Here is a 19,053-nt window from a genome sequence, read left to right on the forward strand (position 1 = left end):
TGAACACGTGGCGGTAGCACGCTAGAAATTCTCTTGGATTTTGTTCAGGGTATTTACAGGTTTTAAGAGAGAATTATTGGGGTGTTACAACACGATAAAATGAGTTTTATTCTGATTCTAATTTTGACTCTTTTCTGATCTTTTTCGGTCGTTTTCGCTATAATAGAGGACGACTTCCTCCGTTTTTACTCACCAACAATCATCATTAATCATCTTCTCTTTCTCTCTCTAATATAAAGGTTATTCTTTCTCTCCCTCTTGATTTTCTAAACCTTTTCCTAAATACACACCATACGTCCTTCACGAGACACCAAACGAAGCTCGAAGTTGCCTTAGGCCTCGACGTGAAAGATTGATAGTTATGTGCGTTTTGTCCCAAATCCATATTTCAATTAATATTATTATTATAATTGTTTGATTTAATATTTTTAGTGAAGTTACTAATGTGTATTGTTTTAATAGAAAGAGGTACGAGGCATCAAAGTAAGTAATTTAATTATTTCTTTTGATGGAGAAATCATGCTTAGATTATTTTATTAATTCCTAGTATCATATTAGGATGTCTTTATTGATTTTTAGTATCATGTTAGGATAAAGCTTTGATTTTTATTGTTTAATGACATATTAGGATTTGTTATTAATCATGTTAGTATCATGTCACTACTACAAAAAATGGAATAGACAACGGTTGAAATAGGCCTATTAGAGCGCCTAAGAGGCGATCTTCTGCTAAGTGATGTGTAAAGTTTACAGAACGGGTATAGAAGGTGTTCTATATGCAAGGGAAAAGAGAACGGGTACAAGAGGCGTTCTATATGCAAGAGATAACCGTTCTCTTTCCTATTTTTTATACTTATAAAAATTAAATAAAAGAGAACGGTTAACACAGATAACAATTCTCTTTGTTGTTTTTTTTTTTTAAAAAAAAATATAAATTTTGGGAGATTGCATGTAAACTAATCTACATCAGTAATCAATAAATCAAATTGAATTGAAGTTTTAGTCGAAATCAAATGCCAAATTGAAACAAACTTTATTATCTTATTCAATTAATTACATATCATCTATTTAAAAAAAAATTAATTACATCTCATGCCTAAAAAAAATTACATCTCAAGTACATTGATACAACTCAATTAGCATAACTATCAATATGCTAGTACTGTTTCCCCTAAAATCCAAAAAAAAAAAAAAAATGTGCTTCAAGCCTTCAACCGCAGTTGCGCTTTCACCAACCTCAACAACCGCAACGCTTTCCACCAACCTCAACCACCGCAGTGCCTCCACTAACCTCAACCACTGAAACTCCTCCACCAATAGTGCACGCAAATAGGAAAGCCGCACCAAACACCCAAAATCATAGATGAAAAATCAGAATTTACCAAATCATAAAATTAAAATCAATTGATAAAAGTTATAGATCGAAAATTCACAATTGAGAATTAAACAAGCTACCTCAATAATGTTACCCAATAAATCTCAAAACAAATTAAACATTAATTAAACATCAATTAAACATCAATTACATCAATGCACAACAATAGATTCTTACCTCAAAACAACAACACGAAACGCCATTGGAGAAGACGAAATAGCCGTATAAAATAAAAAAAATAAAAAAAATCTTACCCAATAAATCTCCCATAGTGAGCCATTAGCAATCTCTCTCAGTCTGTCGCCCCAAATTGAAAGAAACCATAAAACGCATCGTTTTGAGTTCGCGGTACTCGGCTTCTAACGCGCGACCATAAACAGAGCAAAACAAAACATTGAAGGATGAAGGTAAAAGAGAAATTAAAGGAGTTAATCGGACGGTATGGACAGGACACTTGTAAATAGAGGAAGACGACGACGGAGAGAAGGTTAATCAGACCTCGGCTCGGAGTTTTTAGGACATTGATCCATTGAAGGATGAAGGTAGAAGAGAAAGGATTTAGAGTTTCAGAGGAGGGAGGAAGTACGAGAAAGAAGAGGGGAAGTTATGGATGAAGAATGATAGGTTAGTTGACGGCTATCTTAAGAAAAATGAGGAGTTAGGGTTAAAATTTTGGGCCCTTTCATATTTTAGATTATTCTTTTTTATTTTTTAAAAAATAATATTAAGCATATAGAACGGTTAACTAAGAAGAACGATCTATATTGTAAGTGTAAAATATTTGGATATACCAAATAGAACGGTTAACTAAGAAATGCGTTCTATAAAATAAATTTACAATTTAATAAATATAATAAATAAATCAAATAGAATGGTTAACTTAGATAGACGTTCTATATTCTTCTGGAGAACGTCTATATTTTGCGATCTCTAATCTAGTTTTTGGTGTAGTGTGTCTAAGATCTTGCTGATATGCTTTGAGATTATTATTATGATTATGATTTGTTGTGTCAATATTAATAACTATATGTTGCTTGATATTATTATTGTTATTACTTGATCACGCCTTTTCTGCAATTTTAAAGGGAATTTGTACTTGAAATCACGCTTAATAAGATTTTTAATTCAAGTGATCACCAATAATAGATCTATTTGTACATTAATAATCAACCAACATAGATTAAATATGCTTAGGATTAATTTATTGATTGTATGTTAACTGAAAAGCGCACATGAATATGAGAAGAATAAAGTAGATGCCTATTTAGGGAGGGTTCAATCTCTTTTAGGTTGGACTCATTCCATCATCCCCGAATATCCATCATGGTTCAGGACCACTATGGATTTAGCGATCTCTGTGATCGTGAATAGGGTGTAAGCTTCACGCCCGTGGACGGTTTACAAGTTCCTAAAACTTGTTGACGACTCATTTTCTCTAGCTTCTTCCTTTTAGACGCCACCATGCTTAAATGCATGATCACAATGGGGCTCAAAGTTGAGTGTTTGAAATATTCCCTACAATGATGAAGTAGATCCAAAAGCTTAGAGGCTGAACAAGATCGAGGCTCCGAATGTCAAGTTGCTTCGCCTACTAAAGGTTGTCCGGTGCGCCAGTCCTAATCGTGATAGAAGAACCTGATGGTTAAGCCGCATCGCCCGTCGTGTATGAGATTGCAATGGCCGAAATCCCTAGAATGCTCAACATTCCTCCTTCAGCGGCACTTGATGATGGAAGCACCTTTCTTTTGGAGCATGTCAATCATTACAAGCAAAGGACACGGCAATATTCCATCCCCCACAACGTGCTCGAGCGAGTCCTTTGCAAATTGTTTGGAACTACCCTAACAGGGCCTGCCCTTGAATAGATGTGTGATATCAAACGTGGTTCCATTACTATTTTTCAGACTTTGTGTAACAGGTTTTAGAAAATTTTAAACAACAGTTGCAAAGTTGAAAAGCAAACGAGCGACCTGTACCGTTTCGTCCAGACCAACGACAAGTCCATCAAGTCTTACTTCAGCATATTCAACAAGGAATTAAAATGATCACATCAAGGTTTATGACGTTCGAACAACCATATAATCCTTCAAGAGAGGACTATTGCTAGATTCAGAGCTTTACAAAGACATGACCAAGTATCCATCCTTGCACATCCTTCGAAGAAGTCAAGACTCGTGCCCTAGCTTAGACGACGCGACTGGAAGATGACATCAATATCAGAAAAGAGGTCAAGCCATCGCTTGCTCCTAGCAACAAAAGAGTCGAACGGCGGTCCAAAAACAAGAAAAAATGACGTCATAAACCTTATAATAGCCCAGGTAAGGTAAACAATGTCAATATTGTTGATAAAGTAAACAATGCACAAAGCTCTGTTGACAGGTCCCAAAAGCAAGATGTCGGCGCATACCCTGACATCACTCAGTATGGATTTTGCGTCAACATATGGGGCATGGTGAATGCCTTGTATTCCTTAGGTACTTTCACTCGTTGGCGTAGGAAGAGCGACAAGCCAGATGAAAGTAAAGACAAATCCAAATGGTGCGACTACCACAATTATCACGGCCATCGTACTGAATATTGTTATGCCTTGAGAAGAGATATAGCCTTCCTCTTACAGAAAGGTCATTGATAACTTGTTATTTGGTATGATTTTAGGGTACTTTTGAACCTTGTTTTCGTTATTATTCGGCATCAAAGTTCATTATCCTATTTTTATGCAAATTTTGTATCATCCATGCTTCATGGGTTGTTTTGTGTTTTTGATGTAATGTAGCTGTTTTTAGAACTATGGATGTGATCAAGCATGAGTGAGCAAGGAGAAGGGAAATCTTGGTTGATAGAAAAATGGAAGAATAAGGGTGAGTGCCTTAAAGAGAATGAAAAACTTTTAGAAAGCCTTGAAGGGTTGTTTGCACAATAGTCAACTTCAACTGACCATAACTTTTGTTATACTCAACATTTTTAAATGATTCAAATTGGAGATTAAATTTTGTCTCAAGATATTTCTAACGAATGGTCACAAGTTTATTTCCAATGAGAAACGAAGAAGTTACAACCTCTTGAAGTCAAGATGTTTATGCAGGGGTTTCTGCACGGACGTGCAACAAAATGGCACCCCCGTGTCCGTGACAAAATCTGCACGTCTGTGCAGACCTGCTCCACTCTTGGCAGTACGTTCGGCCTCATTTTTACCTTTCTTGCACGTCTGTGACAACTTTTGCACGTCCGTGCAAGCCTGTTTTCGGGCTTTTTCTCGTTTTCTTTGTCCTTTTTAGTTTGGGTGATATAAATACCTTCTTAGTTCCGATTGTTGAATGGAAATCCTTCTTAGTGTAGTTTTAACTTAGGTTAGGGTTTTTAGAGAGAGAAAGTCTCATTTTCTAGAGAGAGAAAGTGGGAATACTTGTTAAAGGCTTGGATATGAAGAATTGAAGGAAAGAGACTTGAAGATTTGACTATTTCTTGCATTATCAATGAGAATTTCTTACTTTTTCTCTTATTTTATTGCTTTAATTTCTTATTATTGTATCTTTTATAGTTTTATTACTTGTTTATGTTAAATTAGTGTATGATTTCATGTTCTTAGTTGTTAACTCCTTTAGTTTTGCAATTTATAATGATTTATGAGTAGTTCTTTTACTTGGGATGGTTGAAACCATTGATGAATTCACAAATACTTGTTTTCATGTGTTGAATTAGATAATGTGGGGTGTTAATTAGTTGAGCTTAAGTGGTTTCATTGTTAGTTCTTGTAAGTGGCCATTGCTAGAGCTATTTATCTAAGCTTCTTGATGAAGGATTGAGAGATGAACTTGAGTTAGCTCCCTTATGCTTAATGGACGTGAAATGCCATGAGAATAGGAATTTCCAGTCAAGGGAATATTTATGTCATTGTGATTATGCTTTAACACTTGCTTTATGCTTTATAACCATGAGAGTAGGTTTTATTCATGACTCAAGTAATACCTCTAGCTTGAGAGAGTAGTTGGGTGCCTTAGATGACTTCCCCTAATTTATCCCCAAATTGCTATGTTTTGTATGTTAAATTGTAGTTTGTGAATGACTTAATTGGTGGATACCTTCCCAAGATCCTTTTTATTATTGTTTGTAGTTTTTCCTTATAACTTAAAACCCAAAAAGACTTTACTTAGCTTATCACAAATCGATATTTGTTAGTGCTCCCCTTAGTCCTTGTAGGATCGACCCTTACTTGCCCTTTCTACCCATTAGAGAGACCAAGTTAGGTTTTAATCTTTGGTAGGCTCAACGACGGCCTATCAGTCATCTGAAGGAGCTGATGGGAAAAGGCAAATCGTGCAACAAAGAGACGTTGCCCCAGCAGTCTCCTAAAGCCTCGAAGATAACTAAGGTAGTCAATGTTATCTATGGTGAATTTGATATTTGTGGACTAACATACTCTGCACCAAATAAAATAGCAAGAACAGGTACCCCCCCTGAGGAAGTTGTCCCAAAAGACGCAAGATCAAACCAGGACAAAGCTTAGAAGCAATGTTTCTCTTCTTCAACGATTGCAACTAACTTGGGGGACTAACACGAAGAGCATCAAGATTCATTAGTGATATCCTTAGGTTTTTCCAAATGTTTTAAGAGTATCACTCTTTATAAAAAAATCTATATAAATCACACTCATATCTAATATGCTTGATTTCTTTCATGCAATTGTAAATGTTGTCGTTCACTTATTGCATAGATTTAGTTATAACTACTTTGCTAATCCTAGCATCTTCATTACTGATCACTTTCATAATAAGATGATAAAATTTGAGAGTGTCATGGATTATATGTGATTTAGGATTTATTGTCCAAGTGATGGCTCCCACTCATTTTCATGATTGAGACTTTCAACTTGACAACCTACAATCATTAACATTCATCAACAAACTTTCCATAGAACATCTTCTTTATTACCGCCATTAAGGTAACAATGTTCTTAACATATATTTTAGTAGACTTCCTGATGATGCTTTGCTTGGGTTTCACTCCAAACGGCTCACAAAAAATGATTTGGGATACCCTAATCACTTGTGATCATGGAAATTTTCCTTAAATTCCTGCACATTACACATGGATGCACGTCCATGTTACCATTATCAAGCCACGTCTTATTGTTAGCTCGTGCATATAAACGACTTCCTTTTTAAGGATCTAATCCTTGTTAAGGTTTGTGCTTGCAACATCAATTCTCAAATTGTATTTGTTTCCACAAGTCAAGAACTCATCCTGTTACTTATCCAAGTACTTTGGATGTTCTTGGCCATAATCTAACGATCTATTACATAGATTCAGGTTGATTGGTACTACATACATACTTCACATGCTCTAAGCAAGTAAGTCGTGCGACGATTCCATATCACAACGTACATGATGGATTAAATTGCAGAGTAATTCTCAATCTTTTTTCCATCAATTTGTCGTTTTAGCTCATTCAGTTTCACTGAGTCTTTGCTAAACAGTTTGCTGTGTGATATGGTTGAAAGTCTCTATTAGTGTCTTTCATGTTTGACTTTGTATTTAGCCTAGCTTATACTTAGTTCAAACATTTACTTAGTTTTATACATACGGGTCAAAAGTCTTTCAAAGTCCTTCAATTCATGTTTAGCACGGTAAAATTCTTTACACGTTTAAACATTTTATTAAGTCTATATAATAGATCTTAATACCAATATGTACGAAGTATCGTCTTTTGCTTGGTCCATTGTCGAAAATACTTTCAAATCTAAGCATTTAGAATTTGATAGTTATTTAACAATAGAGTTCATAAACTTTTTCGTTGGACCTTTATATAATTTACTTTTGCTCCCACTAAACTTCTTATTCATAAGAATTTTTATGTTCCTCCATAAGTCAATCCTCTTATTAACTTCATGAGAAAACATGTTTCAATTCCTATATGCAATGCTTCCATTAATCCCATGACAGATTCCTTGAGCTTGCTTTTAAATCTAGCATTTATTTAGATTTTCAAAACCCTTAGACTATTTTCATAGTCACTTCCAAAATCCTATTTTAGGAAGGCGGTTTTGGTATCTATTTTTCCATATTTCATATGAGCAATTTTGCTAAAGAAATCACGAAAGGACTTTAGCATTCCGATTGGTGAATAGGTTTTTATTGAAATCAACTACGTGAATTTAATTGTATTCTTTTCATCCAATCAAGCTATGTATGCATATACATTTCCACATTTGTTAGTTTTCTCCTTGAAAGCTTATTTGCAATTGATGGGTCTTTCACCCTTTATGCAAATTAATCAAGTTTCAAACATGATTATCAAACATGGAGTCTATGTCGAATTTTTATGGCCTCTAACCATTATTCGGAATTTGGATTTGTCGTAGCTATCTTACAAGACATTATTCCTTTACAATTTAATAGTATATAATATGCTTGTAAGTCTTAGGTTTATTTCTAACTTAATATAAATTTATAGGATTCAATCAAAGCCTTTGGTGAATTCTATACCTATATGGGGCAATTGCATCAACCATTGAGTTTCAAGGCGCTTTCAAAGCCCTTTTATTATGTTGATCTTACTCCAACATTTCTGATGTTTTGTGAGTAATGAATTCTCTTTTAAGGTACTTGTAAAGTCCTTTTGAGTATTCTTGAACAAGCATTCTCACTAAGTCCTTTTAAGGTCTTCTGAGATTCTCAGTTCTAGTTTGTTGCTAAGCTCGATGGTCATCGAGTTCATTTTCCTCCCACTTATCGTTTTGGAAACGTGTTACTTTCCAGAAAGACACCACTTAGAGCAACAAATACTATGTTCTCAATTAGGTTGTGGAGGTAATTCCCATGGTCTCACTTGAATGCTTACAAAGAGACATGTATATTGTCTTTGGGTAAAAGTTCATTTTAAAACAAACAGTTAGCTCCCACTTGATCTATCTTAGCCTTTAATGAACCATTAAGCTCCCACTCAACCACCTAGCTCTTGCTAAGCCGGTGAGCTCCCACTGAGTCACTTAGCTCCCATTGAGCCAGTGAACTCCCACTATGGCTAAGAGTTTTAACATATTCTTGAAAAGACATTAAAAGATAATTCTATCCATAATTGAATATGGCGTCCTTTCTTAGCTTCGACATTTTGTTTAGTGTAACATTAGTCTTTCGTACAAATCTTAAGAACTTTATAGGAAGGGATGTGATCCATCATTGTTCGAGTCATTTTTAAATGGAATCGAGGTCTCCGTGAAGTCACACTATGTTCTTTGTGGAGTTATTTATGAAAATTTCAATTTCATAACTTTATGATGGTCACGCTTGGCTCAAGCAAACATTGCTCGATCTAATCTAGACGTTTTGATATCTTACCAAGTCGATTCTGTACTTCACTGAACTCTTGAACTATTCAAGGTCAAGTTTGTTCACATTTGATTAATATAGCCATATTCTTTCAAATACTTTGTGAAACGTTGAAGTAAATGAATCATCTTTAGCTTTCGGAGTCAATTTGTCTATACCAAGAACAATAGATCTTTACTTTGTCGATTTCAACAAGTAAGACTTGCTTGTCTTAGAACGATTTTGAATCAATCAACTATCAAGAGCCTATCTAATAGAGACTTGAGTATGTTCTTATCAATTTGACATTGCTAAAGATATTTGGAATGCAAATCATGCCCATGACTTCGAGCTTTTTCCAGTTTATCATGTTAAGAAAATGTTTGTTTATAATCAAGCATTCTTGACTCATGGTTTAGACAACCATGCCATTCTAATGAATTTGCAACTATTTCTCATTGCTTTGAATGTGAGTCTTTCTGTGTGTAAACAGATCAATTGCTGATTATGGAACACAATAACCATTTATTTGTTCCAGCCTTAGCTTAAAGGTCTTTAAACAAAGCATACGACCTTACAACGGATGTAGCACCACTTGCTTCATTCTAAGCTTGTAAGTCAATAACTTAGCTTATCTTCAATAGTTTGAGGTCACTTTCAAAGTGGAACACTCAAGCAGTATCCGATACTTGTGAAGATAACATATTGCTAAGTTAACTACAATAACATGAACTCATGTGTTGAAATGGAATCTTATTCCTTTTCTTCGTTCCTCGTTTCCTATATTTCTTATCATACTTTATCTCATAATCTTTAAGAACCATTTCTTTAAGAGTATTTGACTTTTAAACTTTGTTAGGCATAATTAAGCATCTAATGCGCCGTAAAATAAAGTTCTATCTTTTCCTTTAATTCACGCTTGAATTACTACATCAATGAGTCCTACTCATCTATGTATTAAGCGAAAAGATATGTTGGTTGTCAATATTGACAATTTGAGTTTGCAACTCAATACTTCATGTTTTATCAAAACTACCTAGTATTTTGAATACATGATGTCCAACCGTCCTTTCGGACTTTGTTATAAAAGTCATTTATGAGAATTGTATTTTTAGAGATGCTTTATTTTTCTTTGAGAACCATTACCAATCATGGAAAACAATATAGTTTGATTTGTAATTCTACAAATATGAGTGCAAAGTATAACCATTTATCAAGTAAATAACATAATAAGTTTGAAAATTAAAAGGTATTCATGCAAATTTTCAATCTTATTAAACGTCTTATCCACGCATAAATTTTGTCCCCATTTGGCAAGAATATGTCGATTCCAAGATCCAAAGAAACAAAGAGTGGTTAAGCATGCTTTGGCTTGTCTTAACACTCAATCTCCTAAGGTAAGCAACGCTTTTCTAATGGCTCCAAGCCACTCTTGGTTGAATAAATCGTCGCATCTAATGCTCTCTCAACAATTTATTCACTTTGCCACGACATGTTAGGGCTCCATCACTCATATCGTTGAGTACAACCAAAACCAACTTGCATATCCGGTATGCCTTACGTTCCTTGGAGAAGTAGTGATGCCTCGCTTTGGCGTAGCCCACCACTACCCTCGTTCGATTGGTAAGTGTTGTTTTGGAATGACAAGTTTTACTCAATATTTAGGGACCTAGGGTTTCTATGTTGATTGATGTAAGTGAACTTAATTAATCATCACAACATTCGAAATCCTAAACATGCACCTAACATATAATTTATATACATAAACATATACATATCGAAAAACATAAATAGAGATGCATTTGGCAACTAGCATGACCCCTTGAGATCTTCAAATCTTCAAAAGGTCTTCATTTGCAACTTCATAGCTTCGTCTTCCAAGACTTGACCAAAATAAATGCAACTACTAGTATCTACGATTAGGAATAATCTAAATATTAAGGTACAAAAATACTCAATGGTTCGCAAACCGTATTTAGATTTACAAAAATACATCACGGATCACAGTCCGTATTTTCTATCCAAATCGGGCCCCACTAGTTGCCATTTCATAAAACCTGTGAGAGAATATACATTCCATTCATCCATTCACTATCTCTAAATGGCCCATGCATTTTACAACGATAAACAAGTAACAATGCATAAACACGCGAGAACTAGTAACTAATATAGGTGGTTAATCCAATTAACACGCCTAATTAAAATTAGTCAAAGTTGTTTTAACCGGTTATGAAAATAATAAATGAAGCTCCCACTAAATTCCGCATCCAACTTAATTAATCCAATTAATTAAGTCGGTAAACCCAAAAATTTGCCAAAATGAAATTTTGCAAATGTAGCTAAAAAAACCGAGGGCTAGCCTCCAAAATTTTAATTAAATAAACAAAATAATTAAAACGAAAATTTAAGCAAAAAAAAATTAATAATAATACGTAGTCCAAAATGTCTAAGTGCCTAGCACTAAGACTTGGAGTGCTCACACCCCACACAACCGTTTAATGCTCAATGAACATGGGAGTGGGCCCGATGTCTCTAAGCGTTACACCGCCCACATCAGCGAACTTTCACGCATCAATAACGTGGCCCCTTGATGGCCATGTTGTACGAAATCATTGCACTACATTGCTACGCAAGCAACGTCTACGCATATTACCCATATTATGCAACGCACTAATAAACTCTTAAAATTAGCATTGCCTTAAAACCCGGGGTTAAATTGCTAATTATGGGATTGTGCGCATCGTGCCACAAGCACGTAGCACATCCAATCGCACTCCCCGCAACACCAAGCATGCACACGGGCTGCTTGTGCTCTCATCAACCTCGACCAGCCGAGCGTAGCAACATGCACAGTTGCTGCTGCTTGTTGCTGGCTGGCGCGCCACGATGCTGGCAGCGAGCAGTAACCTTAGCCTTCCCTCGCACACACGGACGCACGCATAGGCTGGCTGCCTATGCGCACAACACTACGCAAACACGCACGAGGCGCCCATCAACCTCGACAGCCTCATGTGGGCTGCGTGAGCAGCCCAGCTAGCCGAGAGCTAGCTCGGGGCTCTTAAGCCTCGACTTGTGTGCCAATGCCTCGGAAAAAGTTTTGATTTTGTGTGTGACAATATTAATCAATTCTAAATTAATTTTAGAATTAATTTTGAGGAAAAAATGAAATTAATAACAAGTCCAACTTAAATAAATTCATCCAAGTGCAATTAACCAAAATTATTTCCAAGAACCATTCTTTAATAAAATTGGTTTAAACTTGGTGTAACAAAATAAATTAGGGCAATTCTCATTATTAATTTAATCAATTTAAATTAATCTTGAGATTTTGACAAAATAAAAGGGAGTTGGAAAAATGAACATAAGTTCAATAAAACCTCCAACTTTGATACTTGTGAATCCTTGAAAAATTACATCTTCCAATATGAAGATAAACAAATTTCTATCACAAGTTTTAAACTTTATGATTCCAATCAACAAAAATAATTAAATCAACAAAGTTTAACCAAAAAACATGGAATTTAGTAACTCAAAGTTTCAATCACTTAGCATAATTAAAGATTGAATCTTTAGTACTTAGAAGCCTCAAAGAACAACAATTTCACACTTAATGCAATTAATTTGCAATTATGTGAAAAATAAAACCTAGCTTTCAAACATAAATTACCACCAAGTAATTGACAGGGTAAAGTCGTATCCCCTAATAAAAAATAATTACCTAAGTCCTCTAACTAAAGTAGATAGGGAAGTAGGGTCGAACTCCACAGGGAAACAAGTCTTTCTACTCCTAATTAATTATTATAATCTAAACTATCTAAGTAACCAATATTTATAATTGAATAATAAACTAAACTACGGAGATCAAGAATAAGGAGAAAATAATATATAAAAGGATCTAGGGCATAGGTTCACCAATAAATAATATTCTAGGGTAAAATATAATAATCATCAATCAATGCATATATTAATCAGATTATAAAGGGCTTTCGCTACGTATTATAATCACACAATTAATTTACCGGTATTAAATCTCATCTTTCGAATCTCAACCTAACCATTTATAAATTAAATTGCCTATTGAAACTAGACCTAAACATCAATTCTCATCTGTCGAATCTCGAATCAATATTGTCAAACTCATGCATAAAAGATCAGGCCTAATCTAGTCACAGAGCATTAAATCAATCAATAGGAAATTAATCTAGCAATGACAATCAACAATAAATTACCCCTTCATATTATTTATGGATCCCCATAAACCCTAGAAATAGAACTACTCACACATGATAAGAACTAAACAAATCAAAGCAATAAAACAAGACATAATTAAGGGAATAAAATAAACAAATAAGATTAAGAGAAGAGAAATAGTTACCAAACGAATCTGGAATTAAGAATGGATTAAGAACAAAGGTTTAAGAGAGAGAGAATCTAAGAAAACAATTAAGAGAGTAAAGAAAGAGTAAAAAGAGAGAGAGAGAGATAGATAAAGAGGGAGATAGAGAGATCCTAAAATCGTATTACGGAGGAGTATTTATACTCCGTACAAATCCTAAACTAAAACAAACTAAAATGACGCTAATCGTCTCCTAACAATTACACGCGCCCGATCGGGCGAGCCACCGGCCGATCGGGCGCGTCTTTGCTCTTCAGATAAAATCTCGCGCCCGACTGGGCGCGTCACCGGGCGCCGACCTTTGCTTCTCTCGCCCGGCCGGGCGCGTCTCCGGGCGCCAGCCTCTTTGGTCGGGCGGTCTTTTGGGCCACTGATTGGACTACGATTGGGCTCCAATTCTTCGGGCCAATCTGGATTTCCTCTATGGGTCTTGAATACTCTGTCCAAATGCCCCGGTATCACACATACCGAGCTCTTAATCACCGGTTCGATGGCTCTAGCCGGTCCTGGGCTATAAAATCTGGTCGTGCTTCTCCAATGTTCGTGATTGCTCCAAAATATCTCGGGAAAATACTCCAAAAGTGTAAATCCCTGCAAAAGTCAACCAAATCTACGAAAACACTAGAAAACACCAATTAGTAATAAAAGTGGCTCTAAAGAGCCAAAAACACTACTAATTATGACCAAGGGACGGGGGTAAAATACTATATAAAATAGACACATCAAAATCCCCCAAGAAAAACCTTTGCTTGTCCCTAAGCAAAGATCTCATCAATGAATCAATTAATATACTTCACCCCAAAAAAGTAAAAATCAAGCGCAAACGATCCAGGGTAAATCAAATAAACATGCTTCAAAATCATCCAATTACCTTTCCTCCCTAAAAATTGTCAAACAGAGCAAACAACAATAGCATATAGAATTCAAGACTAGTGCTCACACACTCAACTCTCATTTTTGTGGCGAGTAAAAGATGTACTCGACCGCTCTCCAACCAACCCTTTATGTGAACAATGCCCTCCCAACTCATACTCTCGTGTGTATAAACAATGAACACTCAATCCTAATATTCGACTCGAAATATGTCAAATCATAACTTGCATGGCTAAACAACACTTTCACATTCATACAATTCTATGCACAAAGGTCGGAAGGTCTTTAAAGCTTGTAATGTAAGGCTAGGGTAAAGGGTAGGAATCATTTGGGAACAAGTGAGAAAAAAACTATGCTTAAGGGAGCAAATCCTAATAAAACCCATGATCAAAATAAATAATGATCAACATCTCCTACATAACCAACTCTAACAAAAATCCACCAAACATACTCCAATCATAATAAACAATCCCAACACTTACGTATCACTCATAAAAATATAATAATGAAGAAGTGGAGTGAATAAACAAACTTTATTTCCATACTTGAATTTTTCATTGAAGCTCTTATTTTTTTTCTTTTGAATCAACCTCCAACTAGAACATTTGAACACTTTTTTTTTCTTTTTTTTTTCTATTGAAGTTCACTTATTTTTTTCTTGAACTTCTCTTTTTTTTTTTCCATAACATCATGCTTTATTTTTTCAAGAAAATATAACTCTCAAACTCATCAAAAAATAAACATGATAAAAAACAAAACAACTTCTCAAAAACCCACCCAAATTGTACAAATAATAAGCACACTACAAACTCCCTAACCTCATTCAATAATAGCTCCCCCAAGCCAAGCTTGGGACTAGTAACCAATGGGGCAAAATAGGCTTGTAATGTGGCTAATAAAACAACAAAAAGTCAAGGCAACAACATGGGTAGCAAGAAGGGAACAAAAGTATCTACAATCATCTGAAGGCTACCTAAAAGAATGAACGTCTTCGTCCTCCTCAATGTGCATAATAATGAATCATACAAACATTACTTATAGTTGCAAATCAATACTCAAATTCATTGACATACCAGGAACTAACACACATTCCTAATCAAATCAACTAGTCAAGCACTATAATCACAAGTAGTTGGACAAAATTGATGCATGTTAAGGTTTCAAGGCAATCAAACATCAAATCATAATCAACTAATCCACAATGCTTATCATCATATACCAAGAATCAAAATAAGTTTCTCAAGTAAGAGGCACAGGGAAGCATGATTTAATATTTATTGGAACATATTTTTAGATTTTTTTTTTATTTTCAATTTTTTATTTATTTTTTATATATAAGAAAGAAATAAAACTAAACTAAGAAAACACACCAAAAATAAAAGAAAAGTGAAAAAGAAAGATACCAAATCCAAAATCTCCCCCAAGCCAGAATCAGACAATGTCCTCATTGGCTCGGGGACTAGCTCAGCATAGCTAGTCCTGATCATCCTCATCCATCGAGCCGAAACCTGCACCTCCACTGCCACCTGCACCACCTGCACCAGAAGAGCTACCACCAAAATAATCAGCATGAAAACTCCCCCCCGCCGGTCCCCCGAAAGGAATGTCCTGGCCGTACCCATGGAAGGCAGAATAGTCAGTATAAATACCATGGGCAGTGGGATCCCTATCGTATCCCTGAGGTGGAGGCTGAAACCAGTCAGGGTGAATAGCGTCGTCGGGAATGTTGCCCCGACGAGCATAATCATCGTACATAAGGAAGAGAGATCTACCCTGGTTCCTCTCTAGGTACCCTAATCTCTAGTCTATAGAGCCTACCATCCTCCTAAGGTCAGTATAGGAATGCTCGATACGTCCTAAAGGCCTGACCTATACTCTGAAGGTCCCAAACTGGGTCAGAGTCAACATAAGGGATGGAGTGAGACATGCGAGGTGGAGAAAATGCCACCTCGGGCTGAGGCTGAGGCTGAGGCTGGGGTGGTGGAATTGGTGGTGGTGGTGGTGGTGCTTGCCCCCTAGCGTTGGAAACTAAAATATAATATGTGTAAGATGGTTGCCTTGGGGGAAAGGCGGTCAAGTCAGGACTGGGTAGGAGAAAGATGGGCAAAGGTTGCTCGCTCCCAGTCCTAATACACCAAAAGGGTGTCTGCTCGCTATCTGGTCGTACCCACCCCAACTCCTCAAAATACCTAGCAGTCATATAGGTATCTGGTTAACAGTGGGTCAGTTGGTGGGGTCCATCCACTACAAAACCGACCTTTTTTACTGCTATTCGAGTGATAAGGCCTCCTAAACGGTGGGGGTGCGAGATGTGGTGCTGGATGTGGCATGCCTACTCAGATGGTGAATAATATACCTACCTATGTTCAATTTCCCGAACCCATACACATAGTGTCCTATAACAGCTAGTTCGTTAGTTTGGGCATTATGGGGCTCGTTCCTACCTAAAAAACACAAACTCGCAAATCTTTGCCAGATTTTTGGGGACAGGATGATGAATAGGTTTGGTACTAGCATGTTGGGGGTCAGGAGTAGGCAAACCAGTCAAAGCATGATATATGTCACCCATTTTATAGTCTGCATGCCATTGGTGAGATAATTCAGAATTTAATTCAAATAATTTACAAAATTCTACATAAGTTAAACTAATATTCCTATTGTTCAACCTAAAAAATTAAATTTGGCTCATTTCTACTACTTACAACTTGTAAAGAAGACAAAAATTCACAAGTTAGTTCTCAGAATGTAGGATAGTGCATATCAATAAATTTTCTCATGCCAATGTCATTTAAAAATCGTTTTACAAAATCATACAAACCAAATGATTCTAAAGTAGGGCGGTGTAACCACCGAGAAGGAATTACCTCGCTCCCGATTAGGTGTTCTAGCCGCTCCTTTTGCTCTCGGCTAGCAATACGGATCGTCGGCCAGTACAGGAGTTGCAAATCCGGGTCGTATTCCTCCCTTGAACTAGAGCTCCTACAGAAAATAGACCGAGCCCTCTTTCAAGCCATGGTAGAAATGGGTATGAAAATTTATTTGAATAAAATCTGAAAATTTTTATATGAAAATGTAGAGGATGAAGAGAGGATTAAAGATATGTAAAAAGTTTTGAATTTGGTTGAGGAATGGAGGAGAAATCTTAGAGATAAGGTAGAGAGAATTTGAGTTTTAGAGAGAGAAAGTTATGGAGGAAGGAAGAAAGAATGAGAAAAACGACGAAGAAAGAAGAAGAAAATAGGTCGGGTGCGTCGCGCCCGGTCGGGCGGAGGCTTGCCCGGTCGGGCGGAGGCTTGCCCGGTCGGGCGATCTAATTTGCAAATTTCGTTGTGCTCTCGCGCCCGGTCGGGCGGCATTCGCCCGATCGGGCGATCTAAATGCCCGATTTACGTCAGTTCTCGCGCCCGGTCGGGCGATCTAACGCTCGAAATTTCGCCCCTTCTCGCGCCTGGTCGGGCGAGAGTCGCCTGATCGGGCGGACAAATTTGTCCGTATACGACGAGTTTTGTGCCCGGTCGGGCGAAATTACTCGATTTTTGAACATTGCTCTCGCGCCCGGTCGGGCGAGCTTTGCCCAGTCGGGCCCGAGGCTAAATTGATGAATTTCGTATTTTCTTCTTTGCTTCAAATTTTGGCTAACTCTTTTCCTTCAAACCTGTATAAACACTCATAAAACTCATTAAATTCCCACATCTCTCCTCTCATAAGAAAAAGAGAAAAAAAACTAGTCTAAAAAGCATTAAAAATACGGGTTGCCTCCCGCAAAGCGCTGGTTTATCTAGGTCTTGCACGACCTTCTTACCAAGTACAAGAACTAGGACCCTTGGCCTAACGCTTGATCGGGCGGTTTTTCACCTGGTCTAGCGGTGTTTAGGCTGCGACGCGGCTTCCTGACATGCCCTGTGGGACGCCAATTCACCTTATCTTGTGGATTCTCCTTGACTTGGACTGGGAGGTCTTCAATGCTACGCACTAAAGATCCTTCTTTGATCGAGGGTTGCTTCAAATTGGCATTGCATTTAACACTTGCAACTCGATCTGGCGGAACACTTACCGTAGGCTCAAATTGCACAACGTGCTTGATTGATTCCACTTTTTCGTCCTCGAAACCAAGACCAACAGTGTAGATTGCTCTTTCTATTACATCAACTTCCTTCTGCCATTTGTCTATCTCATCCGAAAAGGATGCAACACAAGATACCACCTCCAAGGGATCTTTTGCAAGAGCTTGGGGCTTGTTAGAATAATTCTCAACCACATTAACACTAAAGCATTATTCCTCAGTCATGGGGCTTTTAGGAGTATTATTAAGATTAAAAACAATTTTTTTCATCCCCTACTGATAGTGTTAACTTACCACTTCTCACATCTATGATTGCTCCTGCAGTGTTAAGGAATGGTCTACCCAAATAATTGGGGTTTGCATATCCTCAGCCATATCAAGAACAACAAAATCAACAGGTATATAAAATTTACCTACTATAACGGGAACATCCTCTAAAACACCTAAGGGGTATTTGAAAGAACGGTCGGCCATTTGTAGAGTAATATTAGTAGATTTTAATTTACCCATATTCAACTTGGAACACACAGATAATGGAATGAAACTAACGCTAGCACCCAAATCACACAACGCATTATCAATCATTAGATTGCCTATATGACAAGGGATAGAAAAGCTACCCGGATCTTTTAATTTAGGTGGAGATTTATTCCGAAGTATGACACTACACTCTACAATGAAAGCTACTGTCTCTACCTCACTAATAGACCTTTTCCTTGTCAATATTTCTTTCATAAATTTTGCATATGAAGGAATTTGTGTGATTAATTCCGTGAAGGGAACTGTTACCTTCAAATCTTTCACCATCTCCAGGAACTTACCAAACTGCTTATCCAAGTTTGTCTTCAATTAACGATTGGGGAATGGAAGTTTGATAATTGGCTTTGGAGCATTATTGCTCTTGTATGTAGAATTAGATATGTTAGTATTATGCTTTAGCCCTGTAGGGCACATCGTCAGGTTTAATGGAATCAAGATTAGCATTATTTAATAAAACAGGTTCATCAACTCTGGGCATAGGGGACCCTTCATAGTTTGAAC

The 19,053-nt window shown here is 36.7% G+C and overlaps 1 long non-coding RNA gene across 1 annotated transcript; it reads right to left on the bottom strand.

Annotated features, from left to right (window-relative positions):
• Window positions 1-1,014: 1,014 nt before the first annotated feature.
• Window positions 1,015-2,089, bottom strand: LOC110701914. Its single transcript, XR_002507426.1, has 2 exons — window positions 1,630-2,089; window positions 1,015-1,299 (listed from the first exon to the last, which is right to left on the bottom strand). It is a non-coding gene; the product is annotated as an uncharacterized LOC110701914 (long non-coding RNA).
• Between the last annotated feature and the right edge of the window lie 16,964 nt (window positions 2,090-19,053).

Source organism: Chenopodium quinoa, unplaced genomic scaffold, assembly GCF_001683475.1.
Source record: "Chenopodium quinoa cultivar QQ74 unplaced genomic scaffold, ASM168347v1, whole genome shotgun sequence".
Taxonomy (NCBI): Eukaryota; Viridiplantae; Streptophyta; class Magnoliopsida; order Caryophyllales; family Amaranthaceae; genus Chenopodium; species Chenopodium quinoa.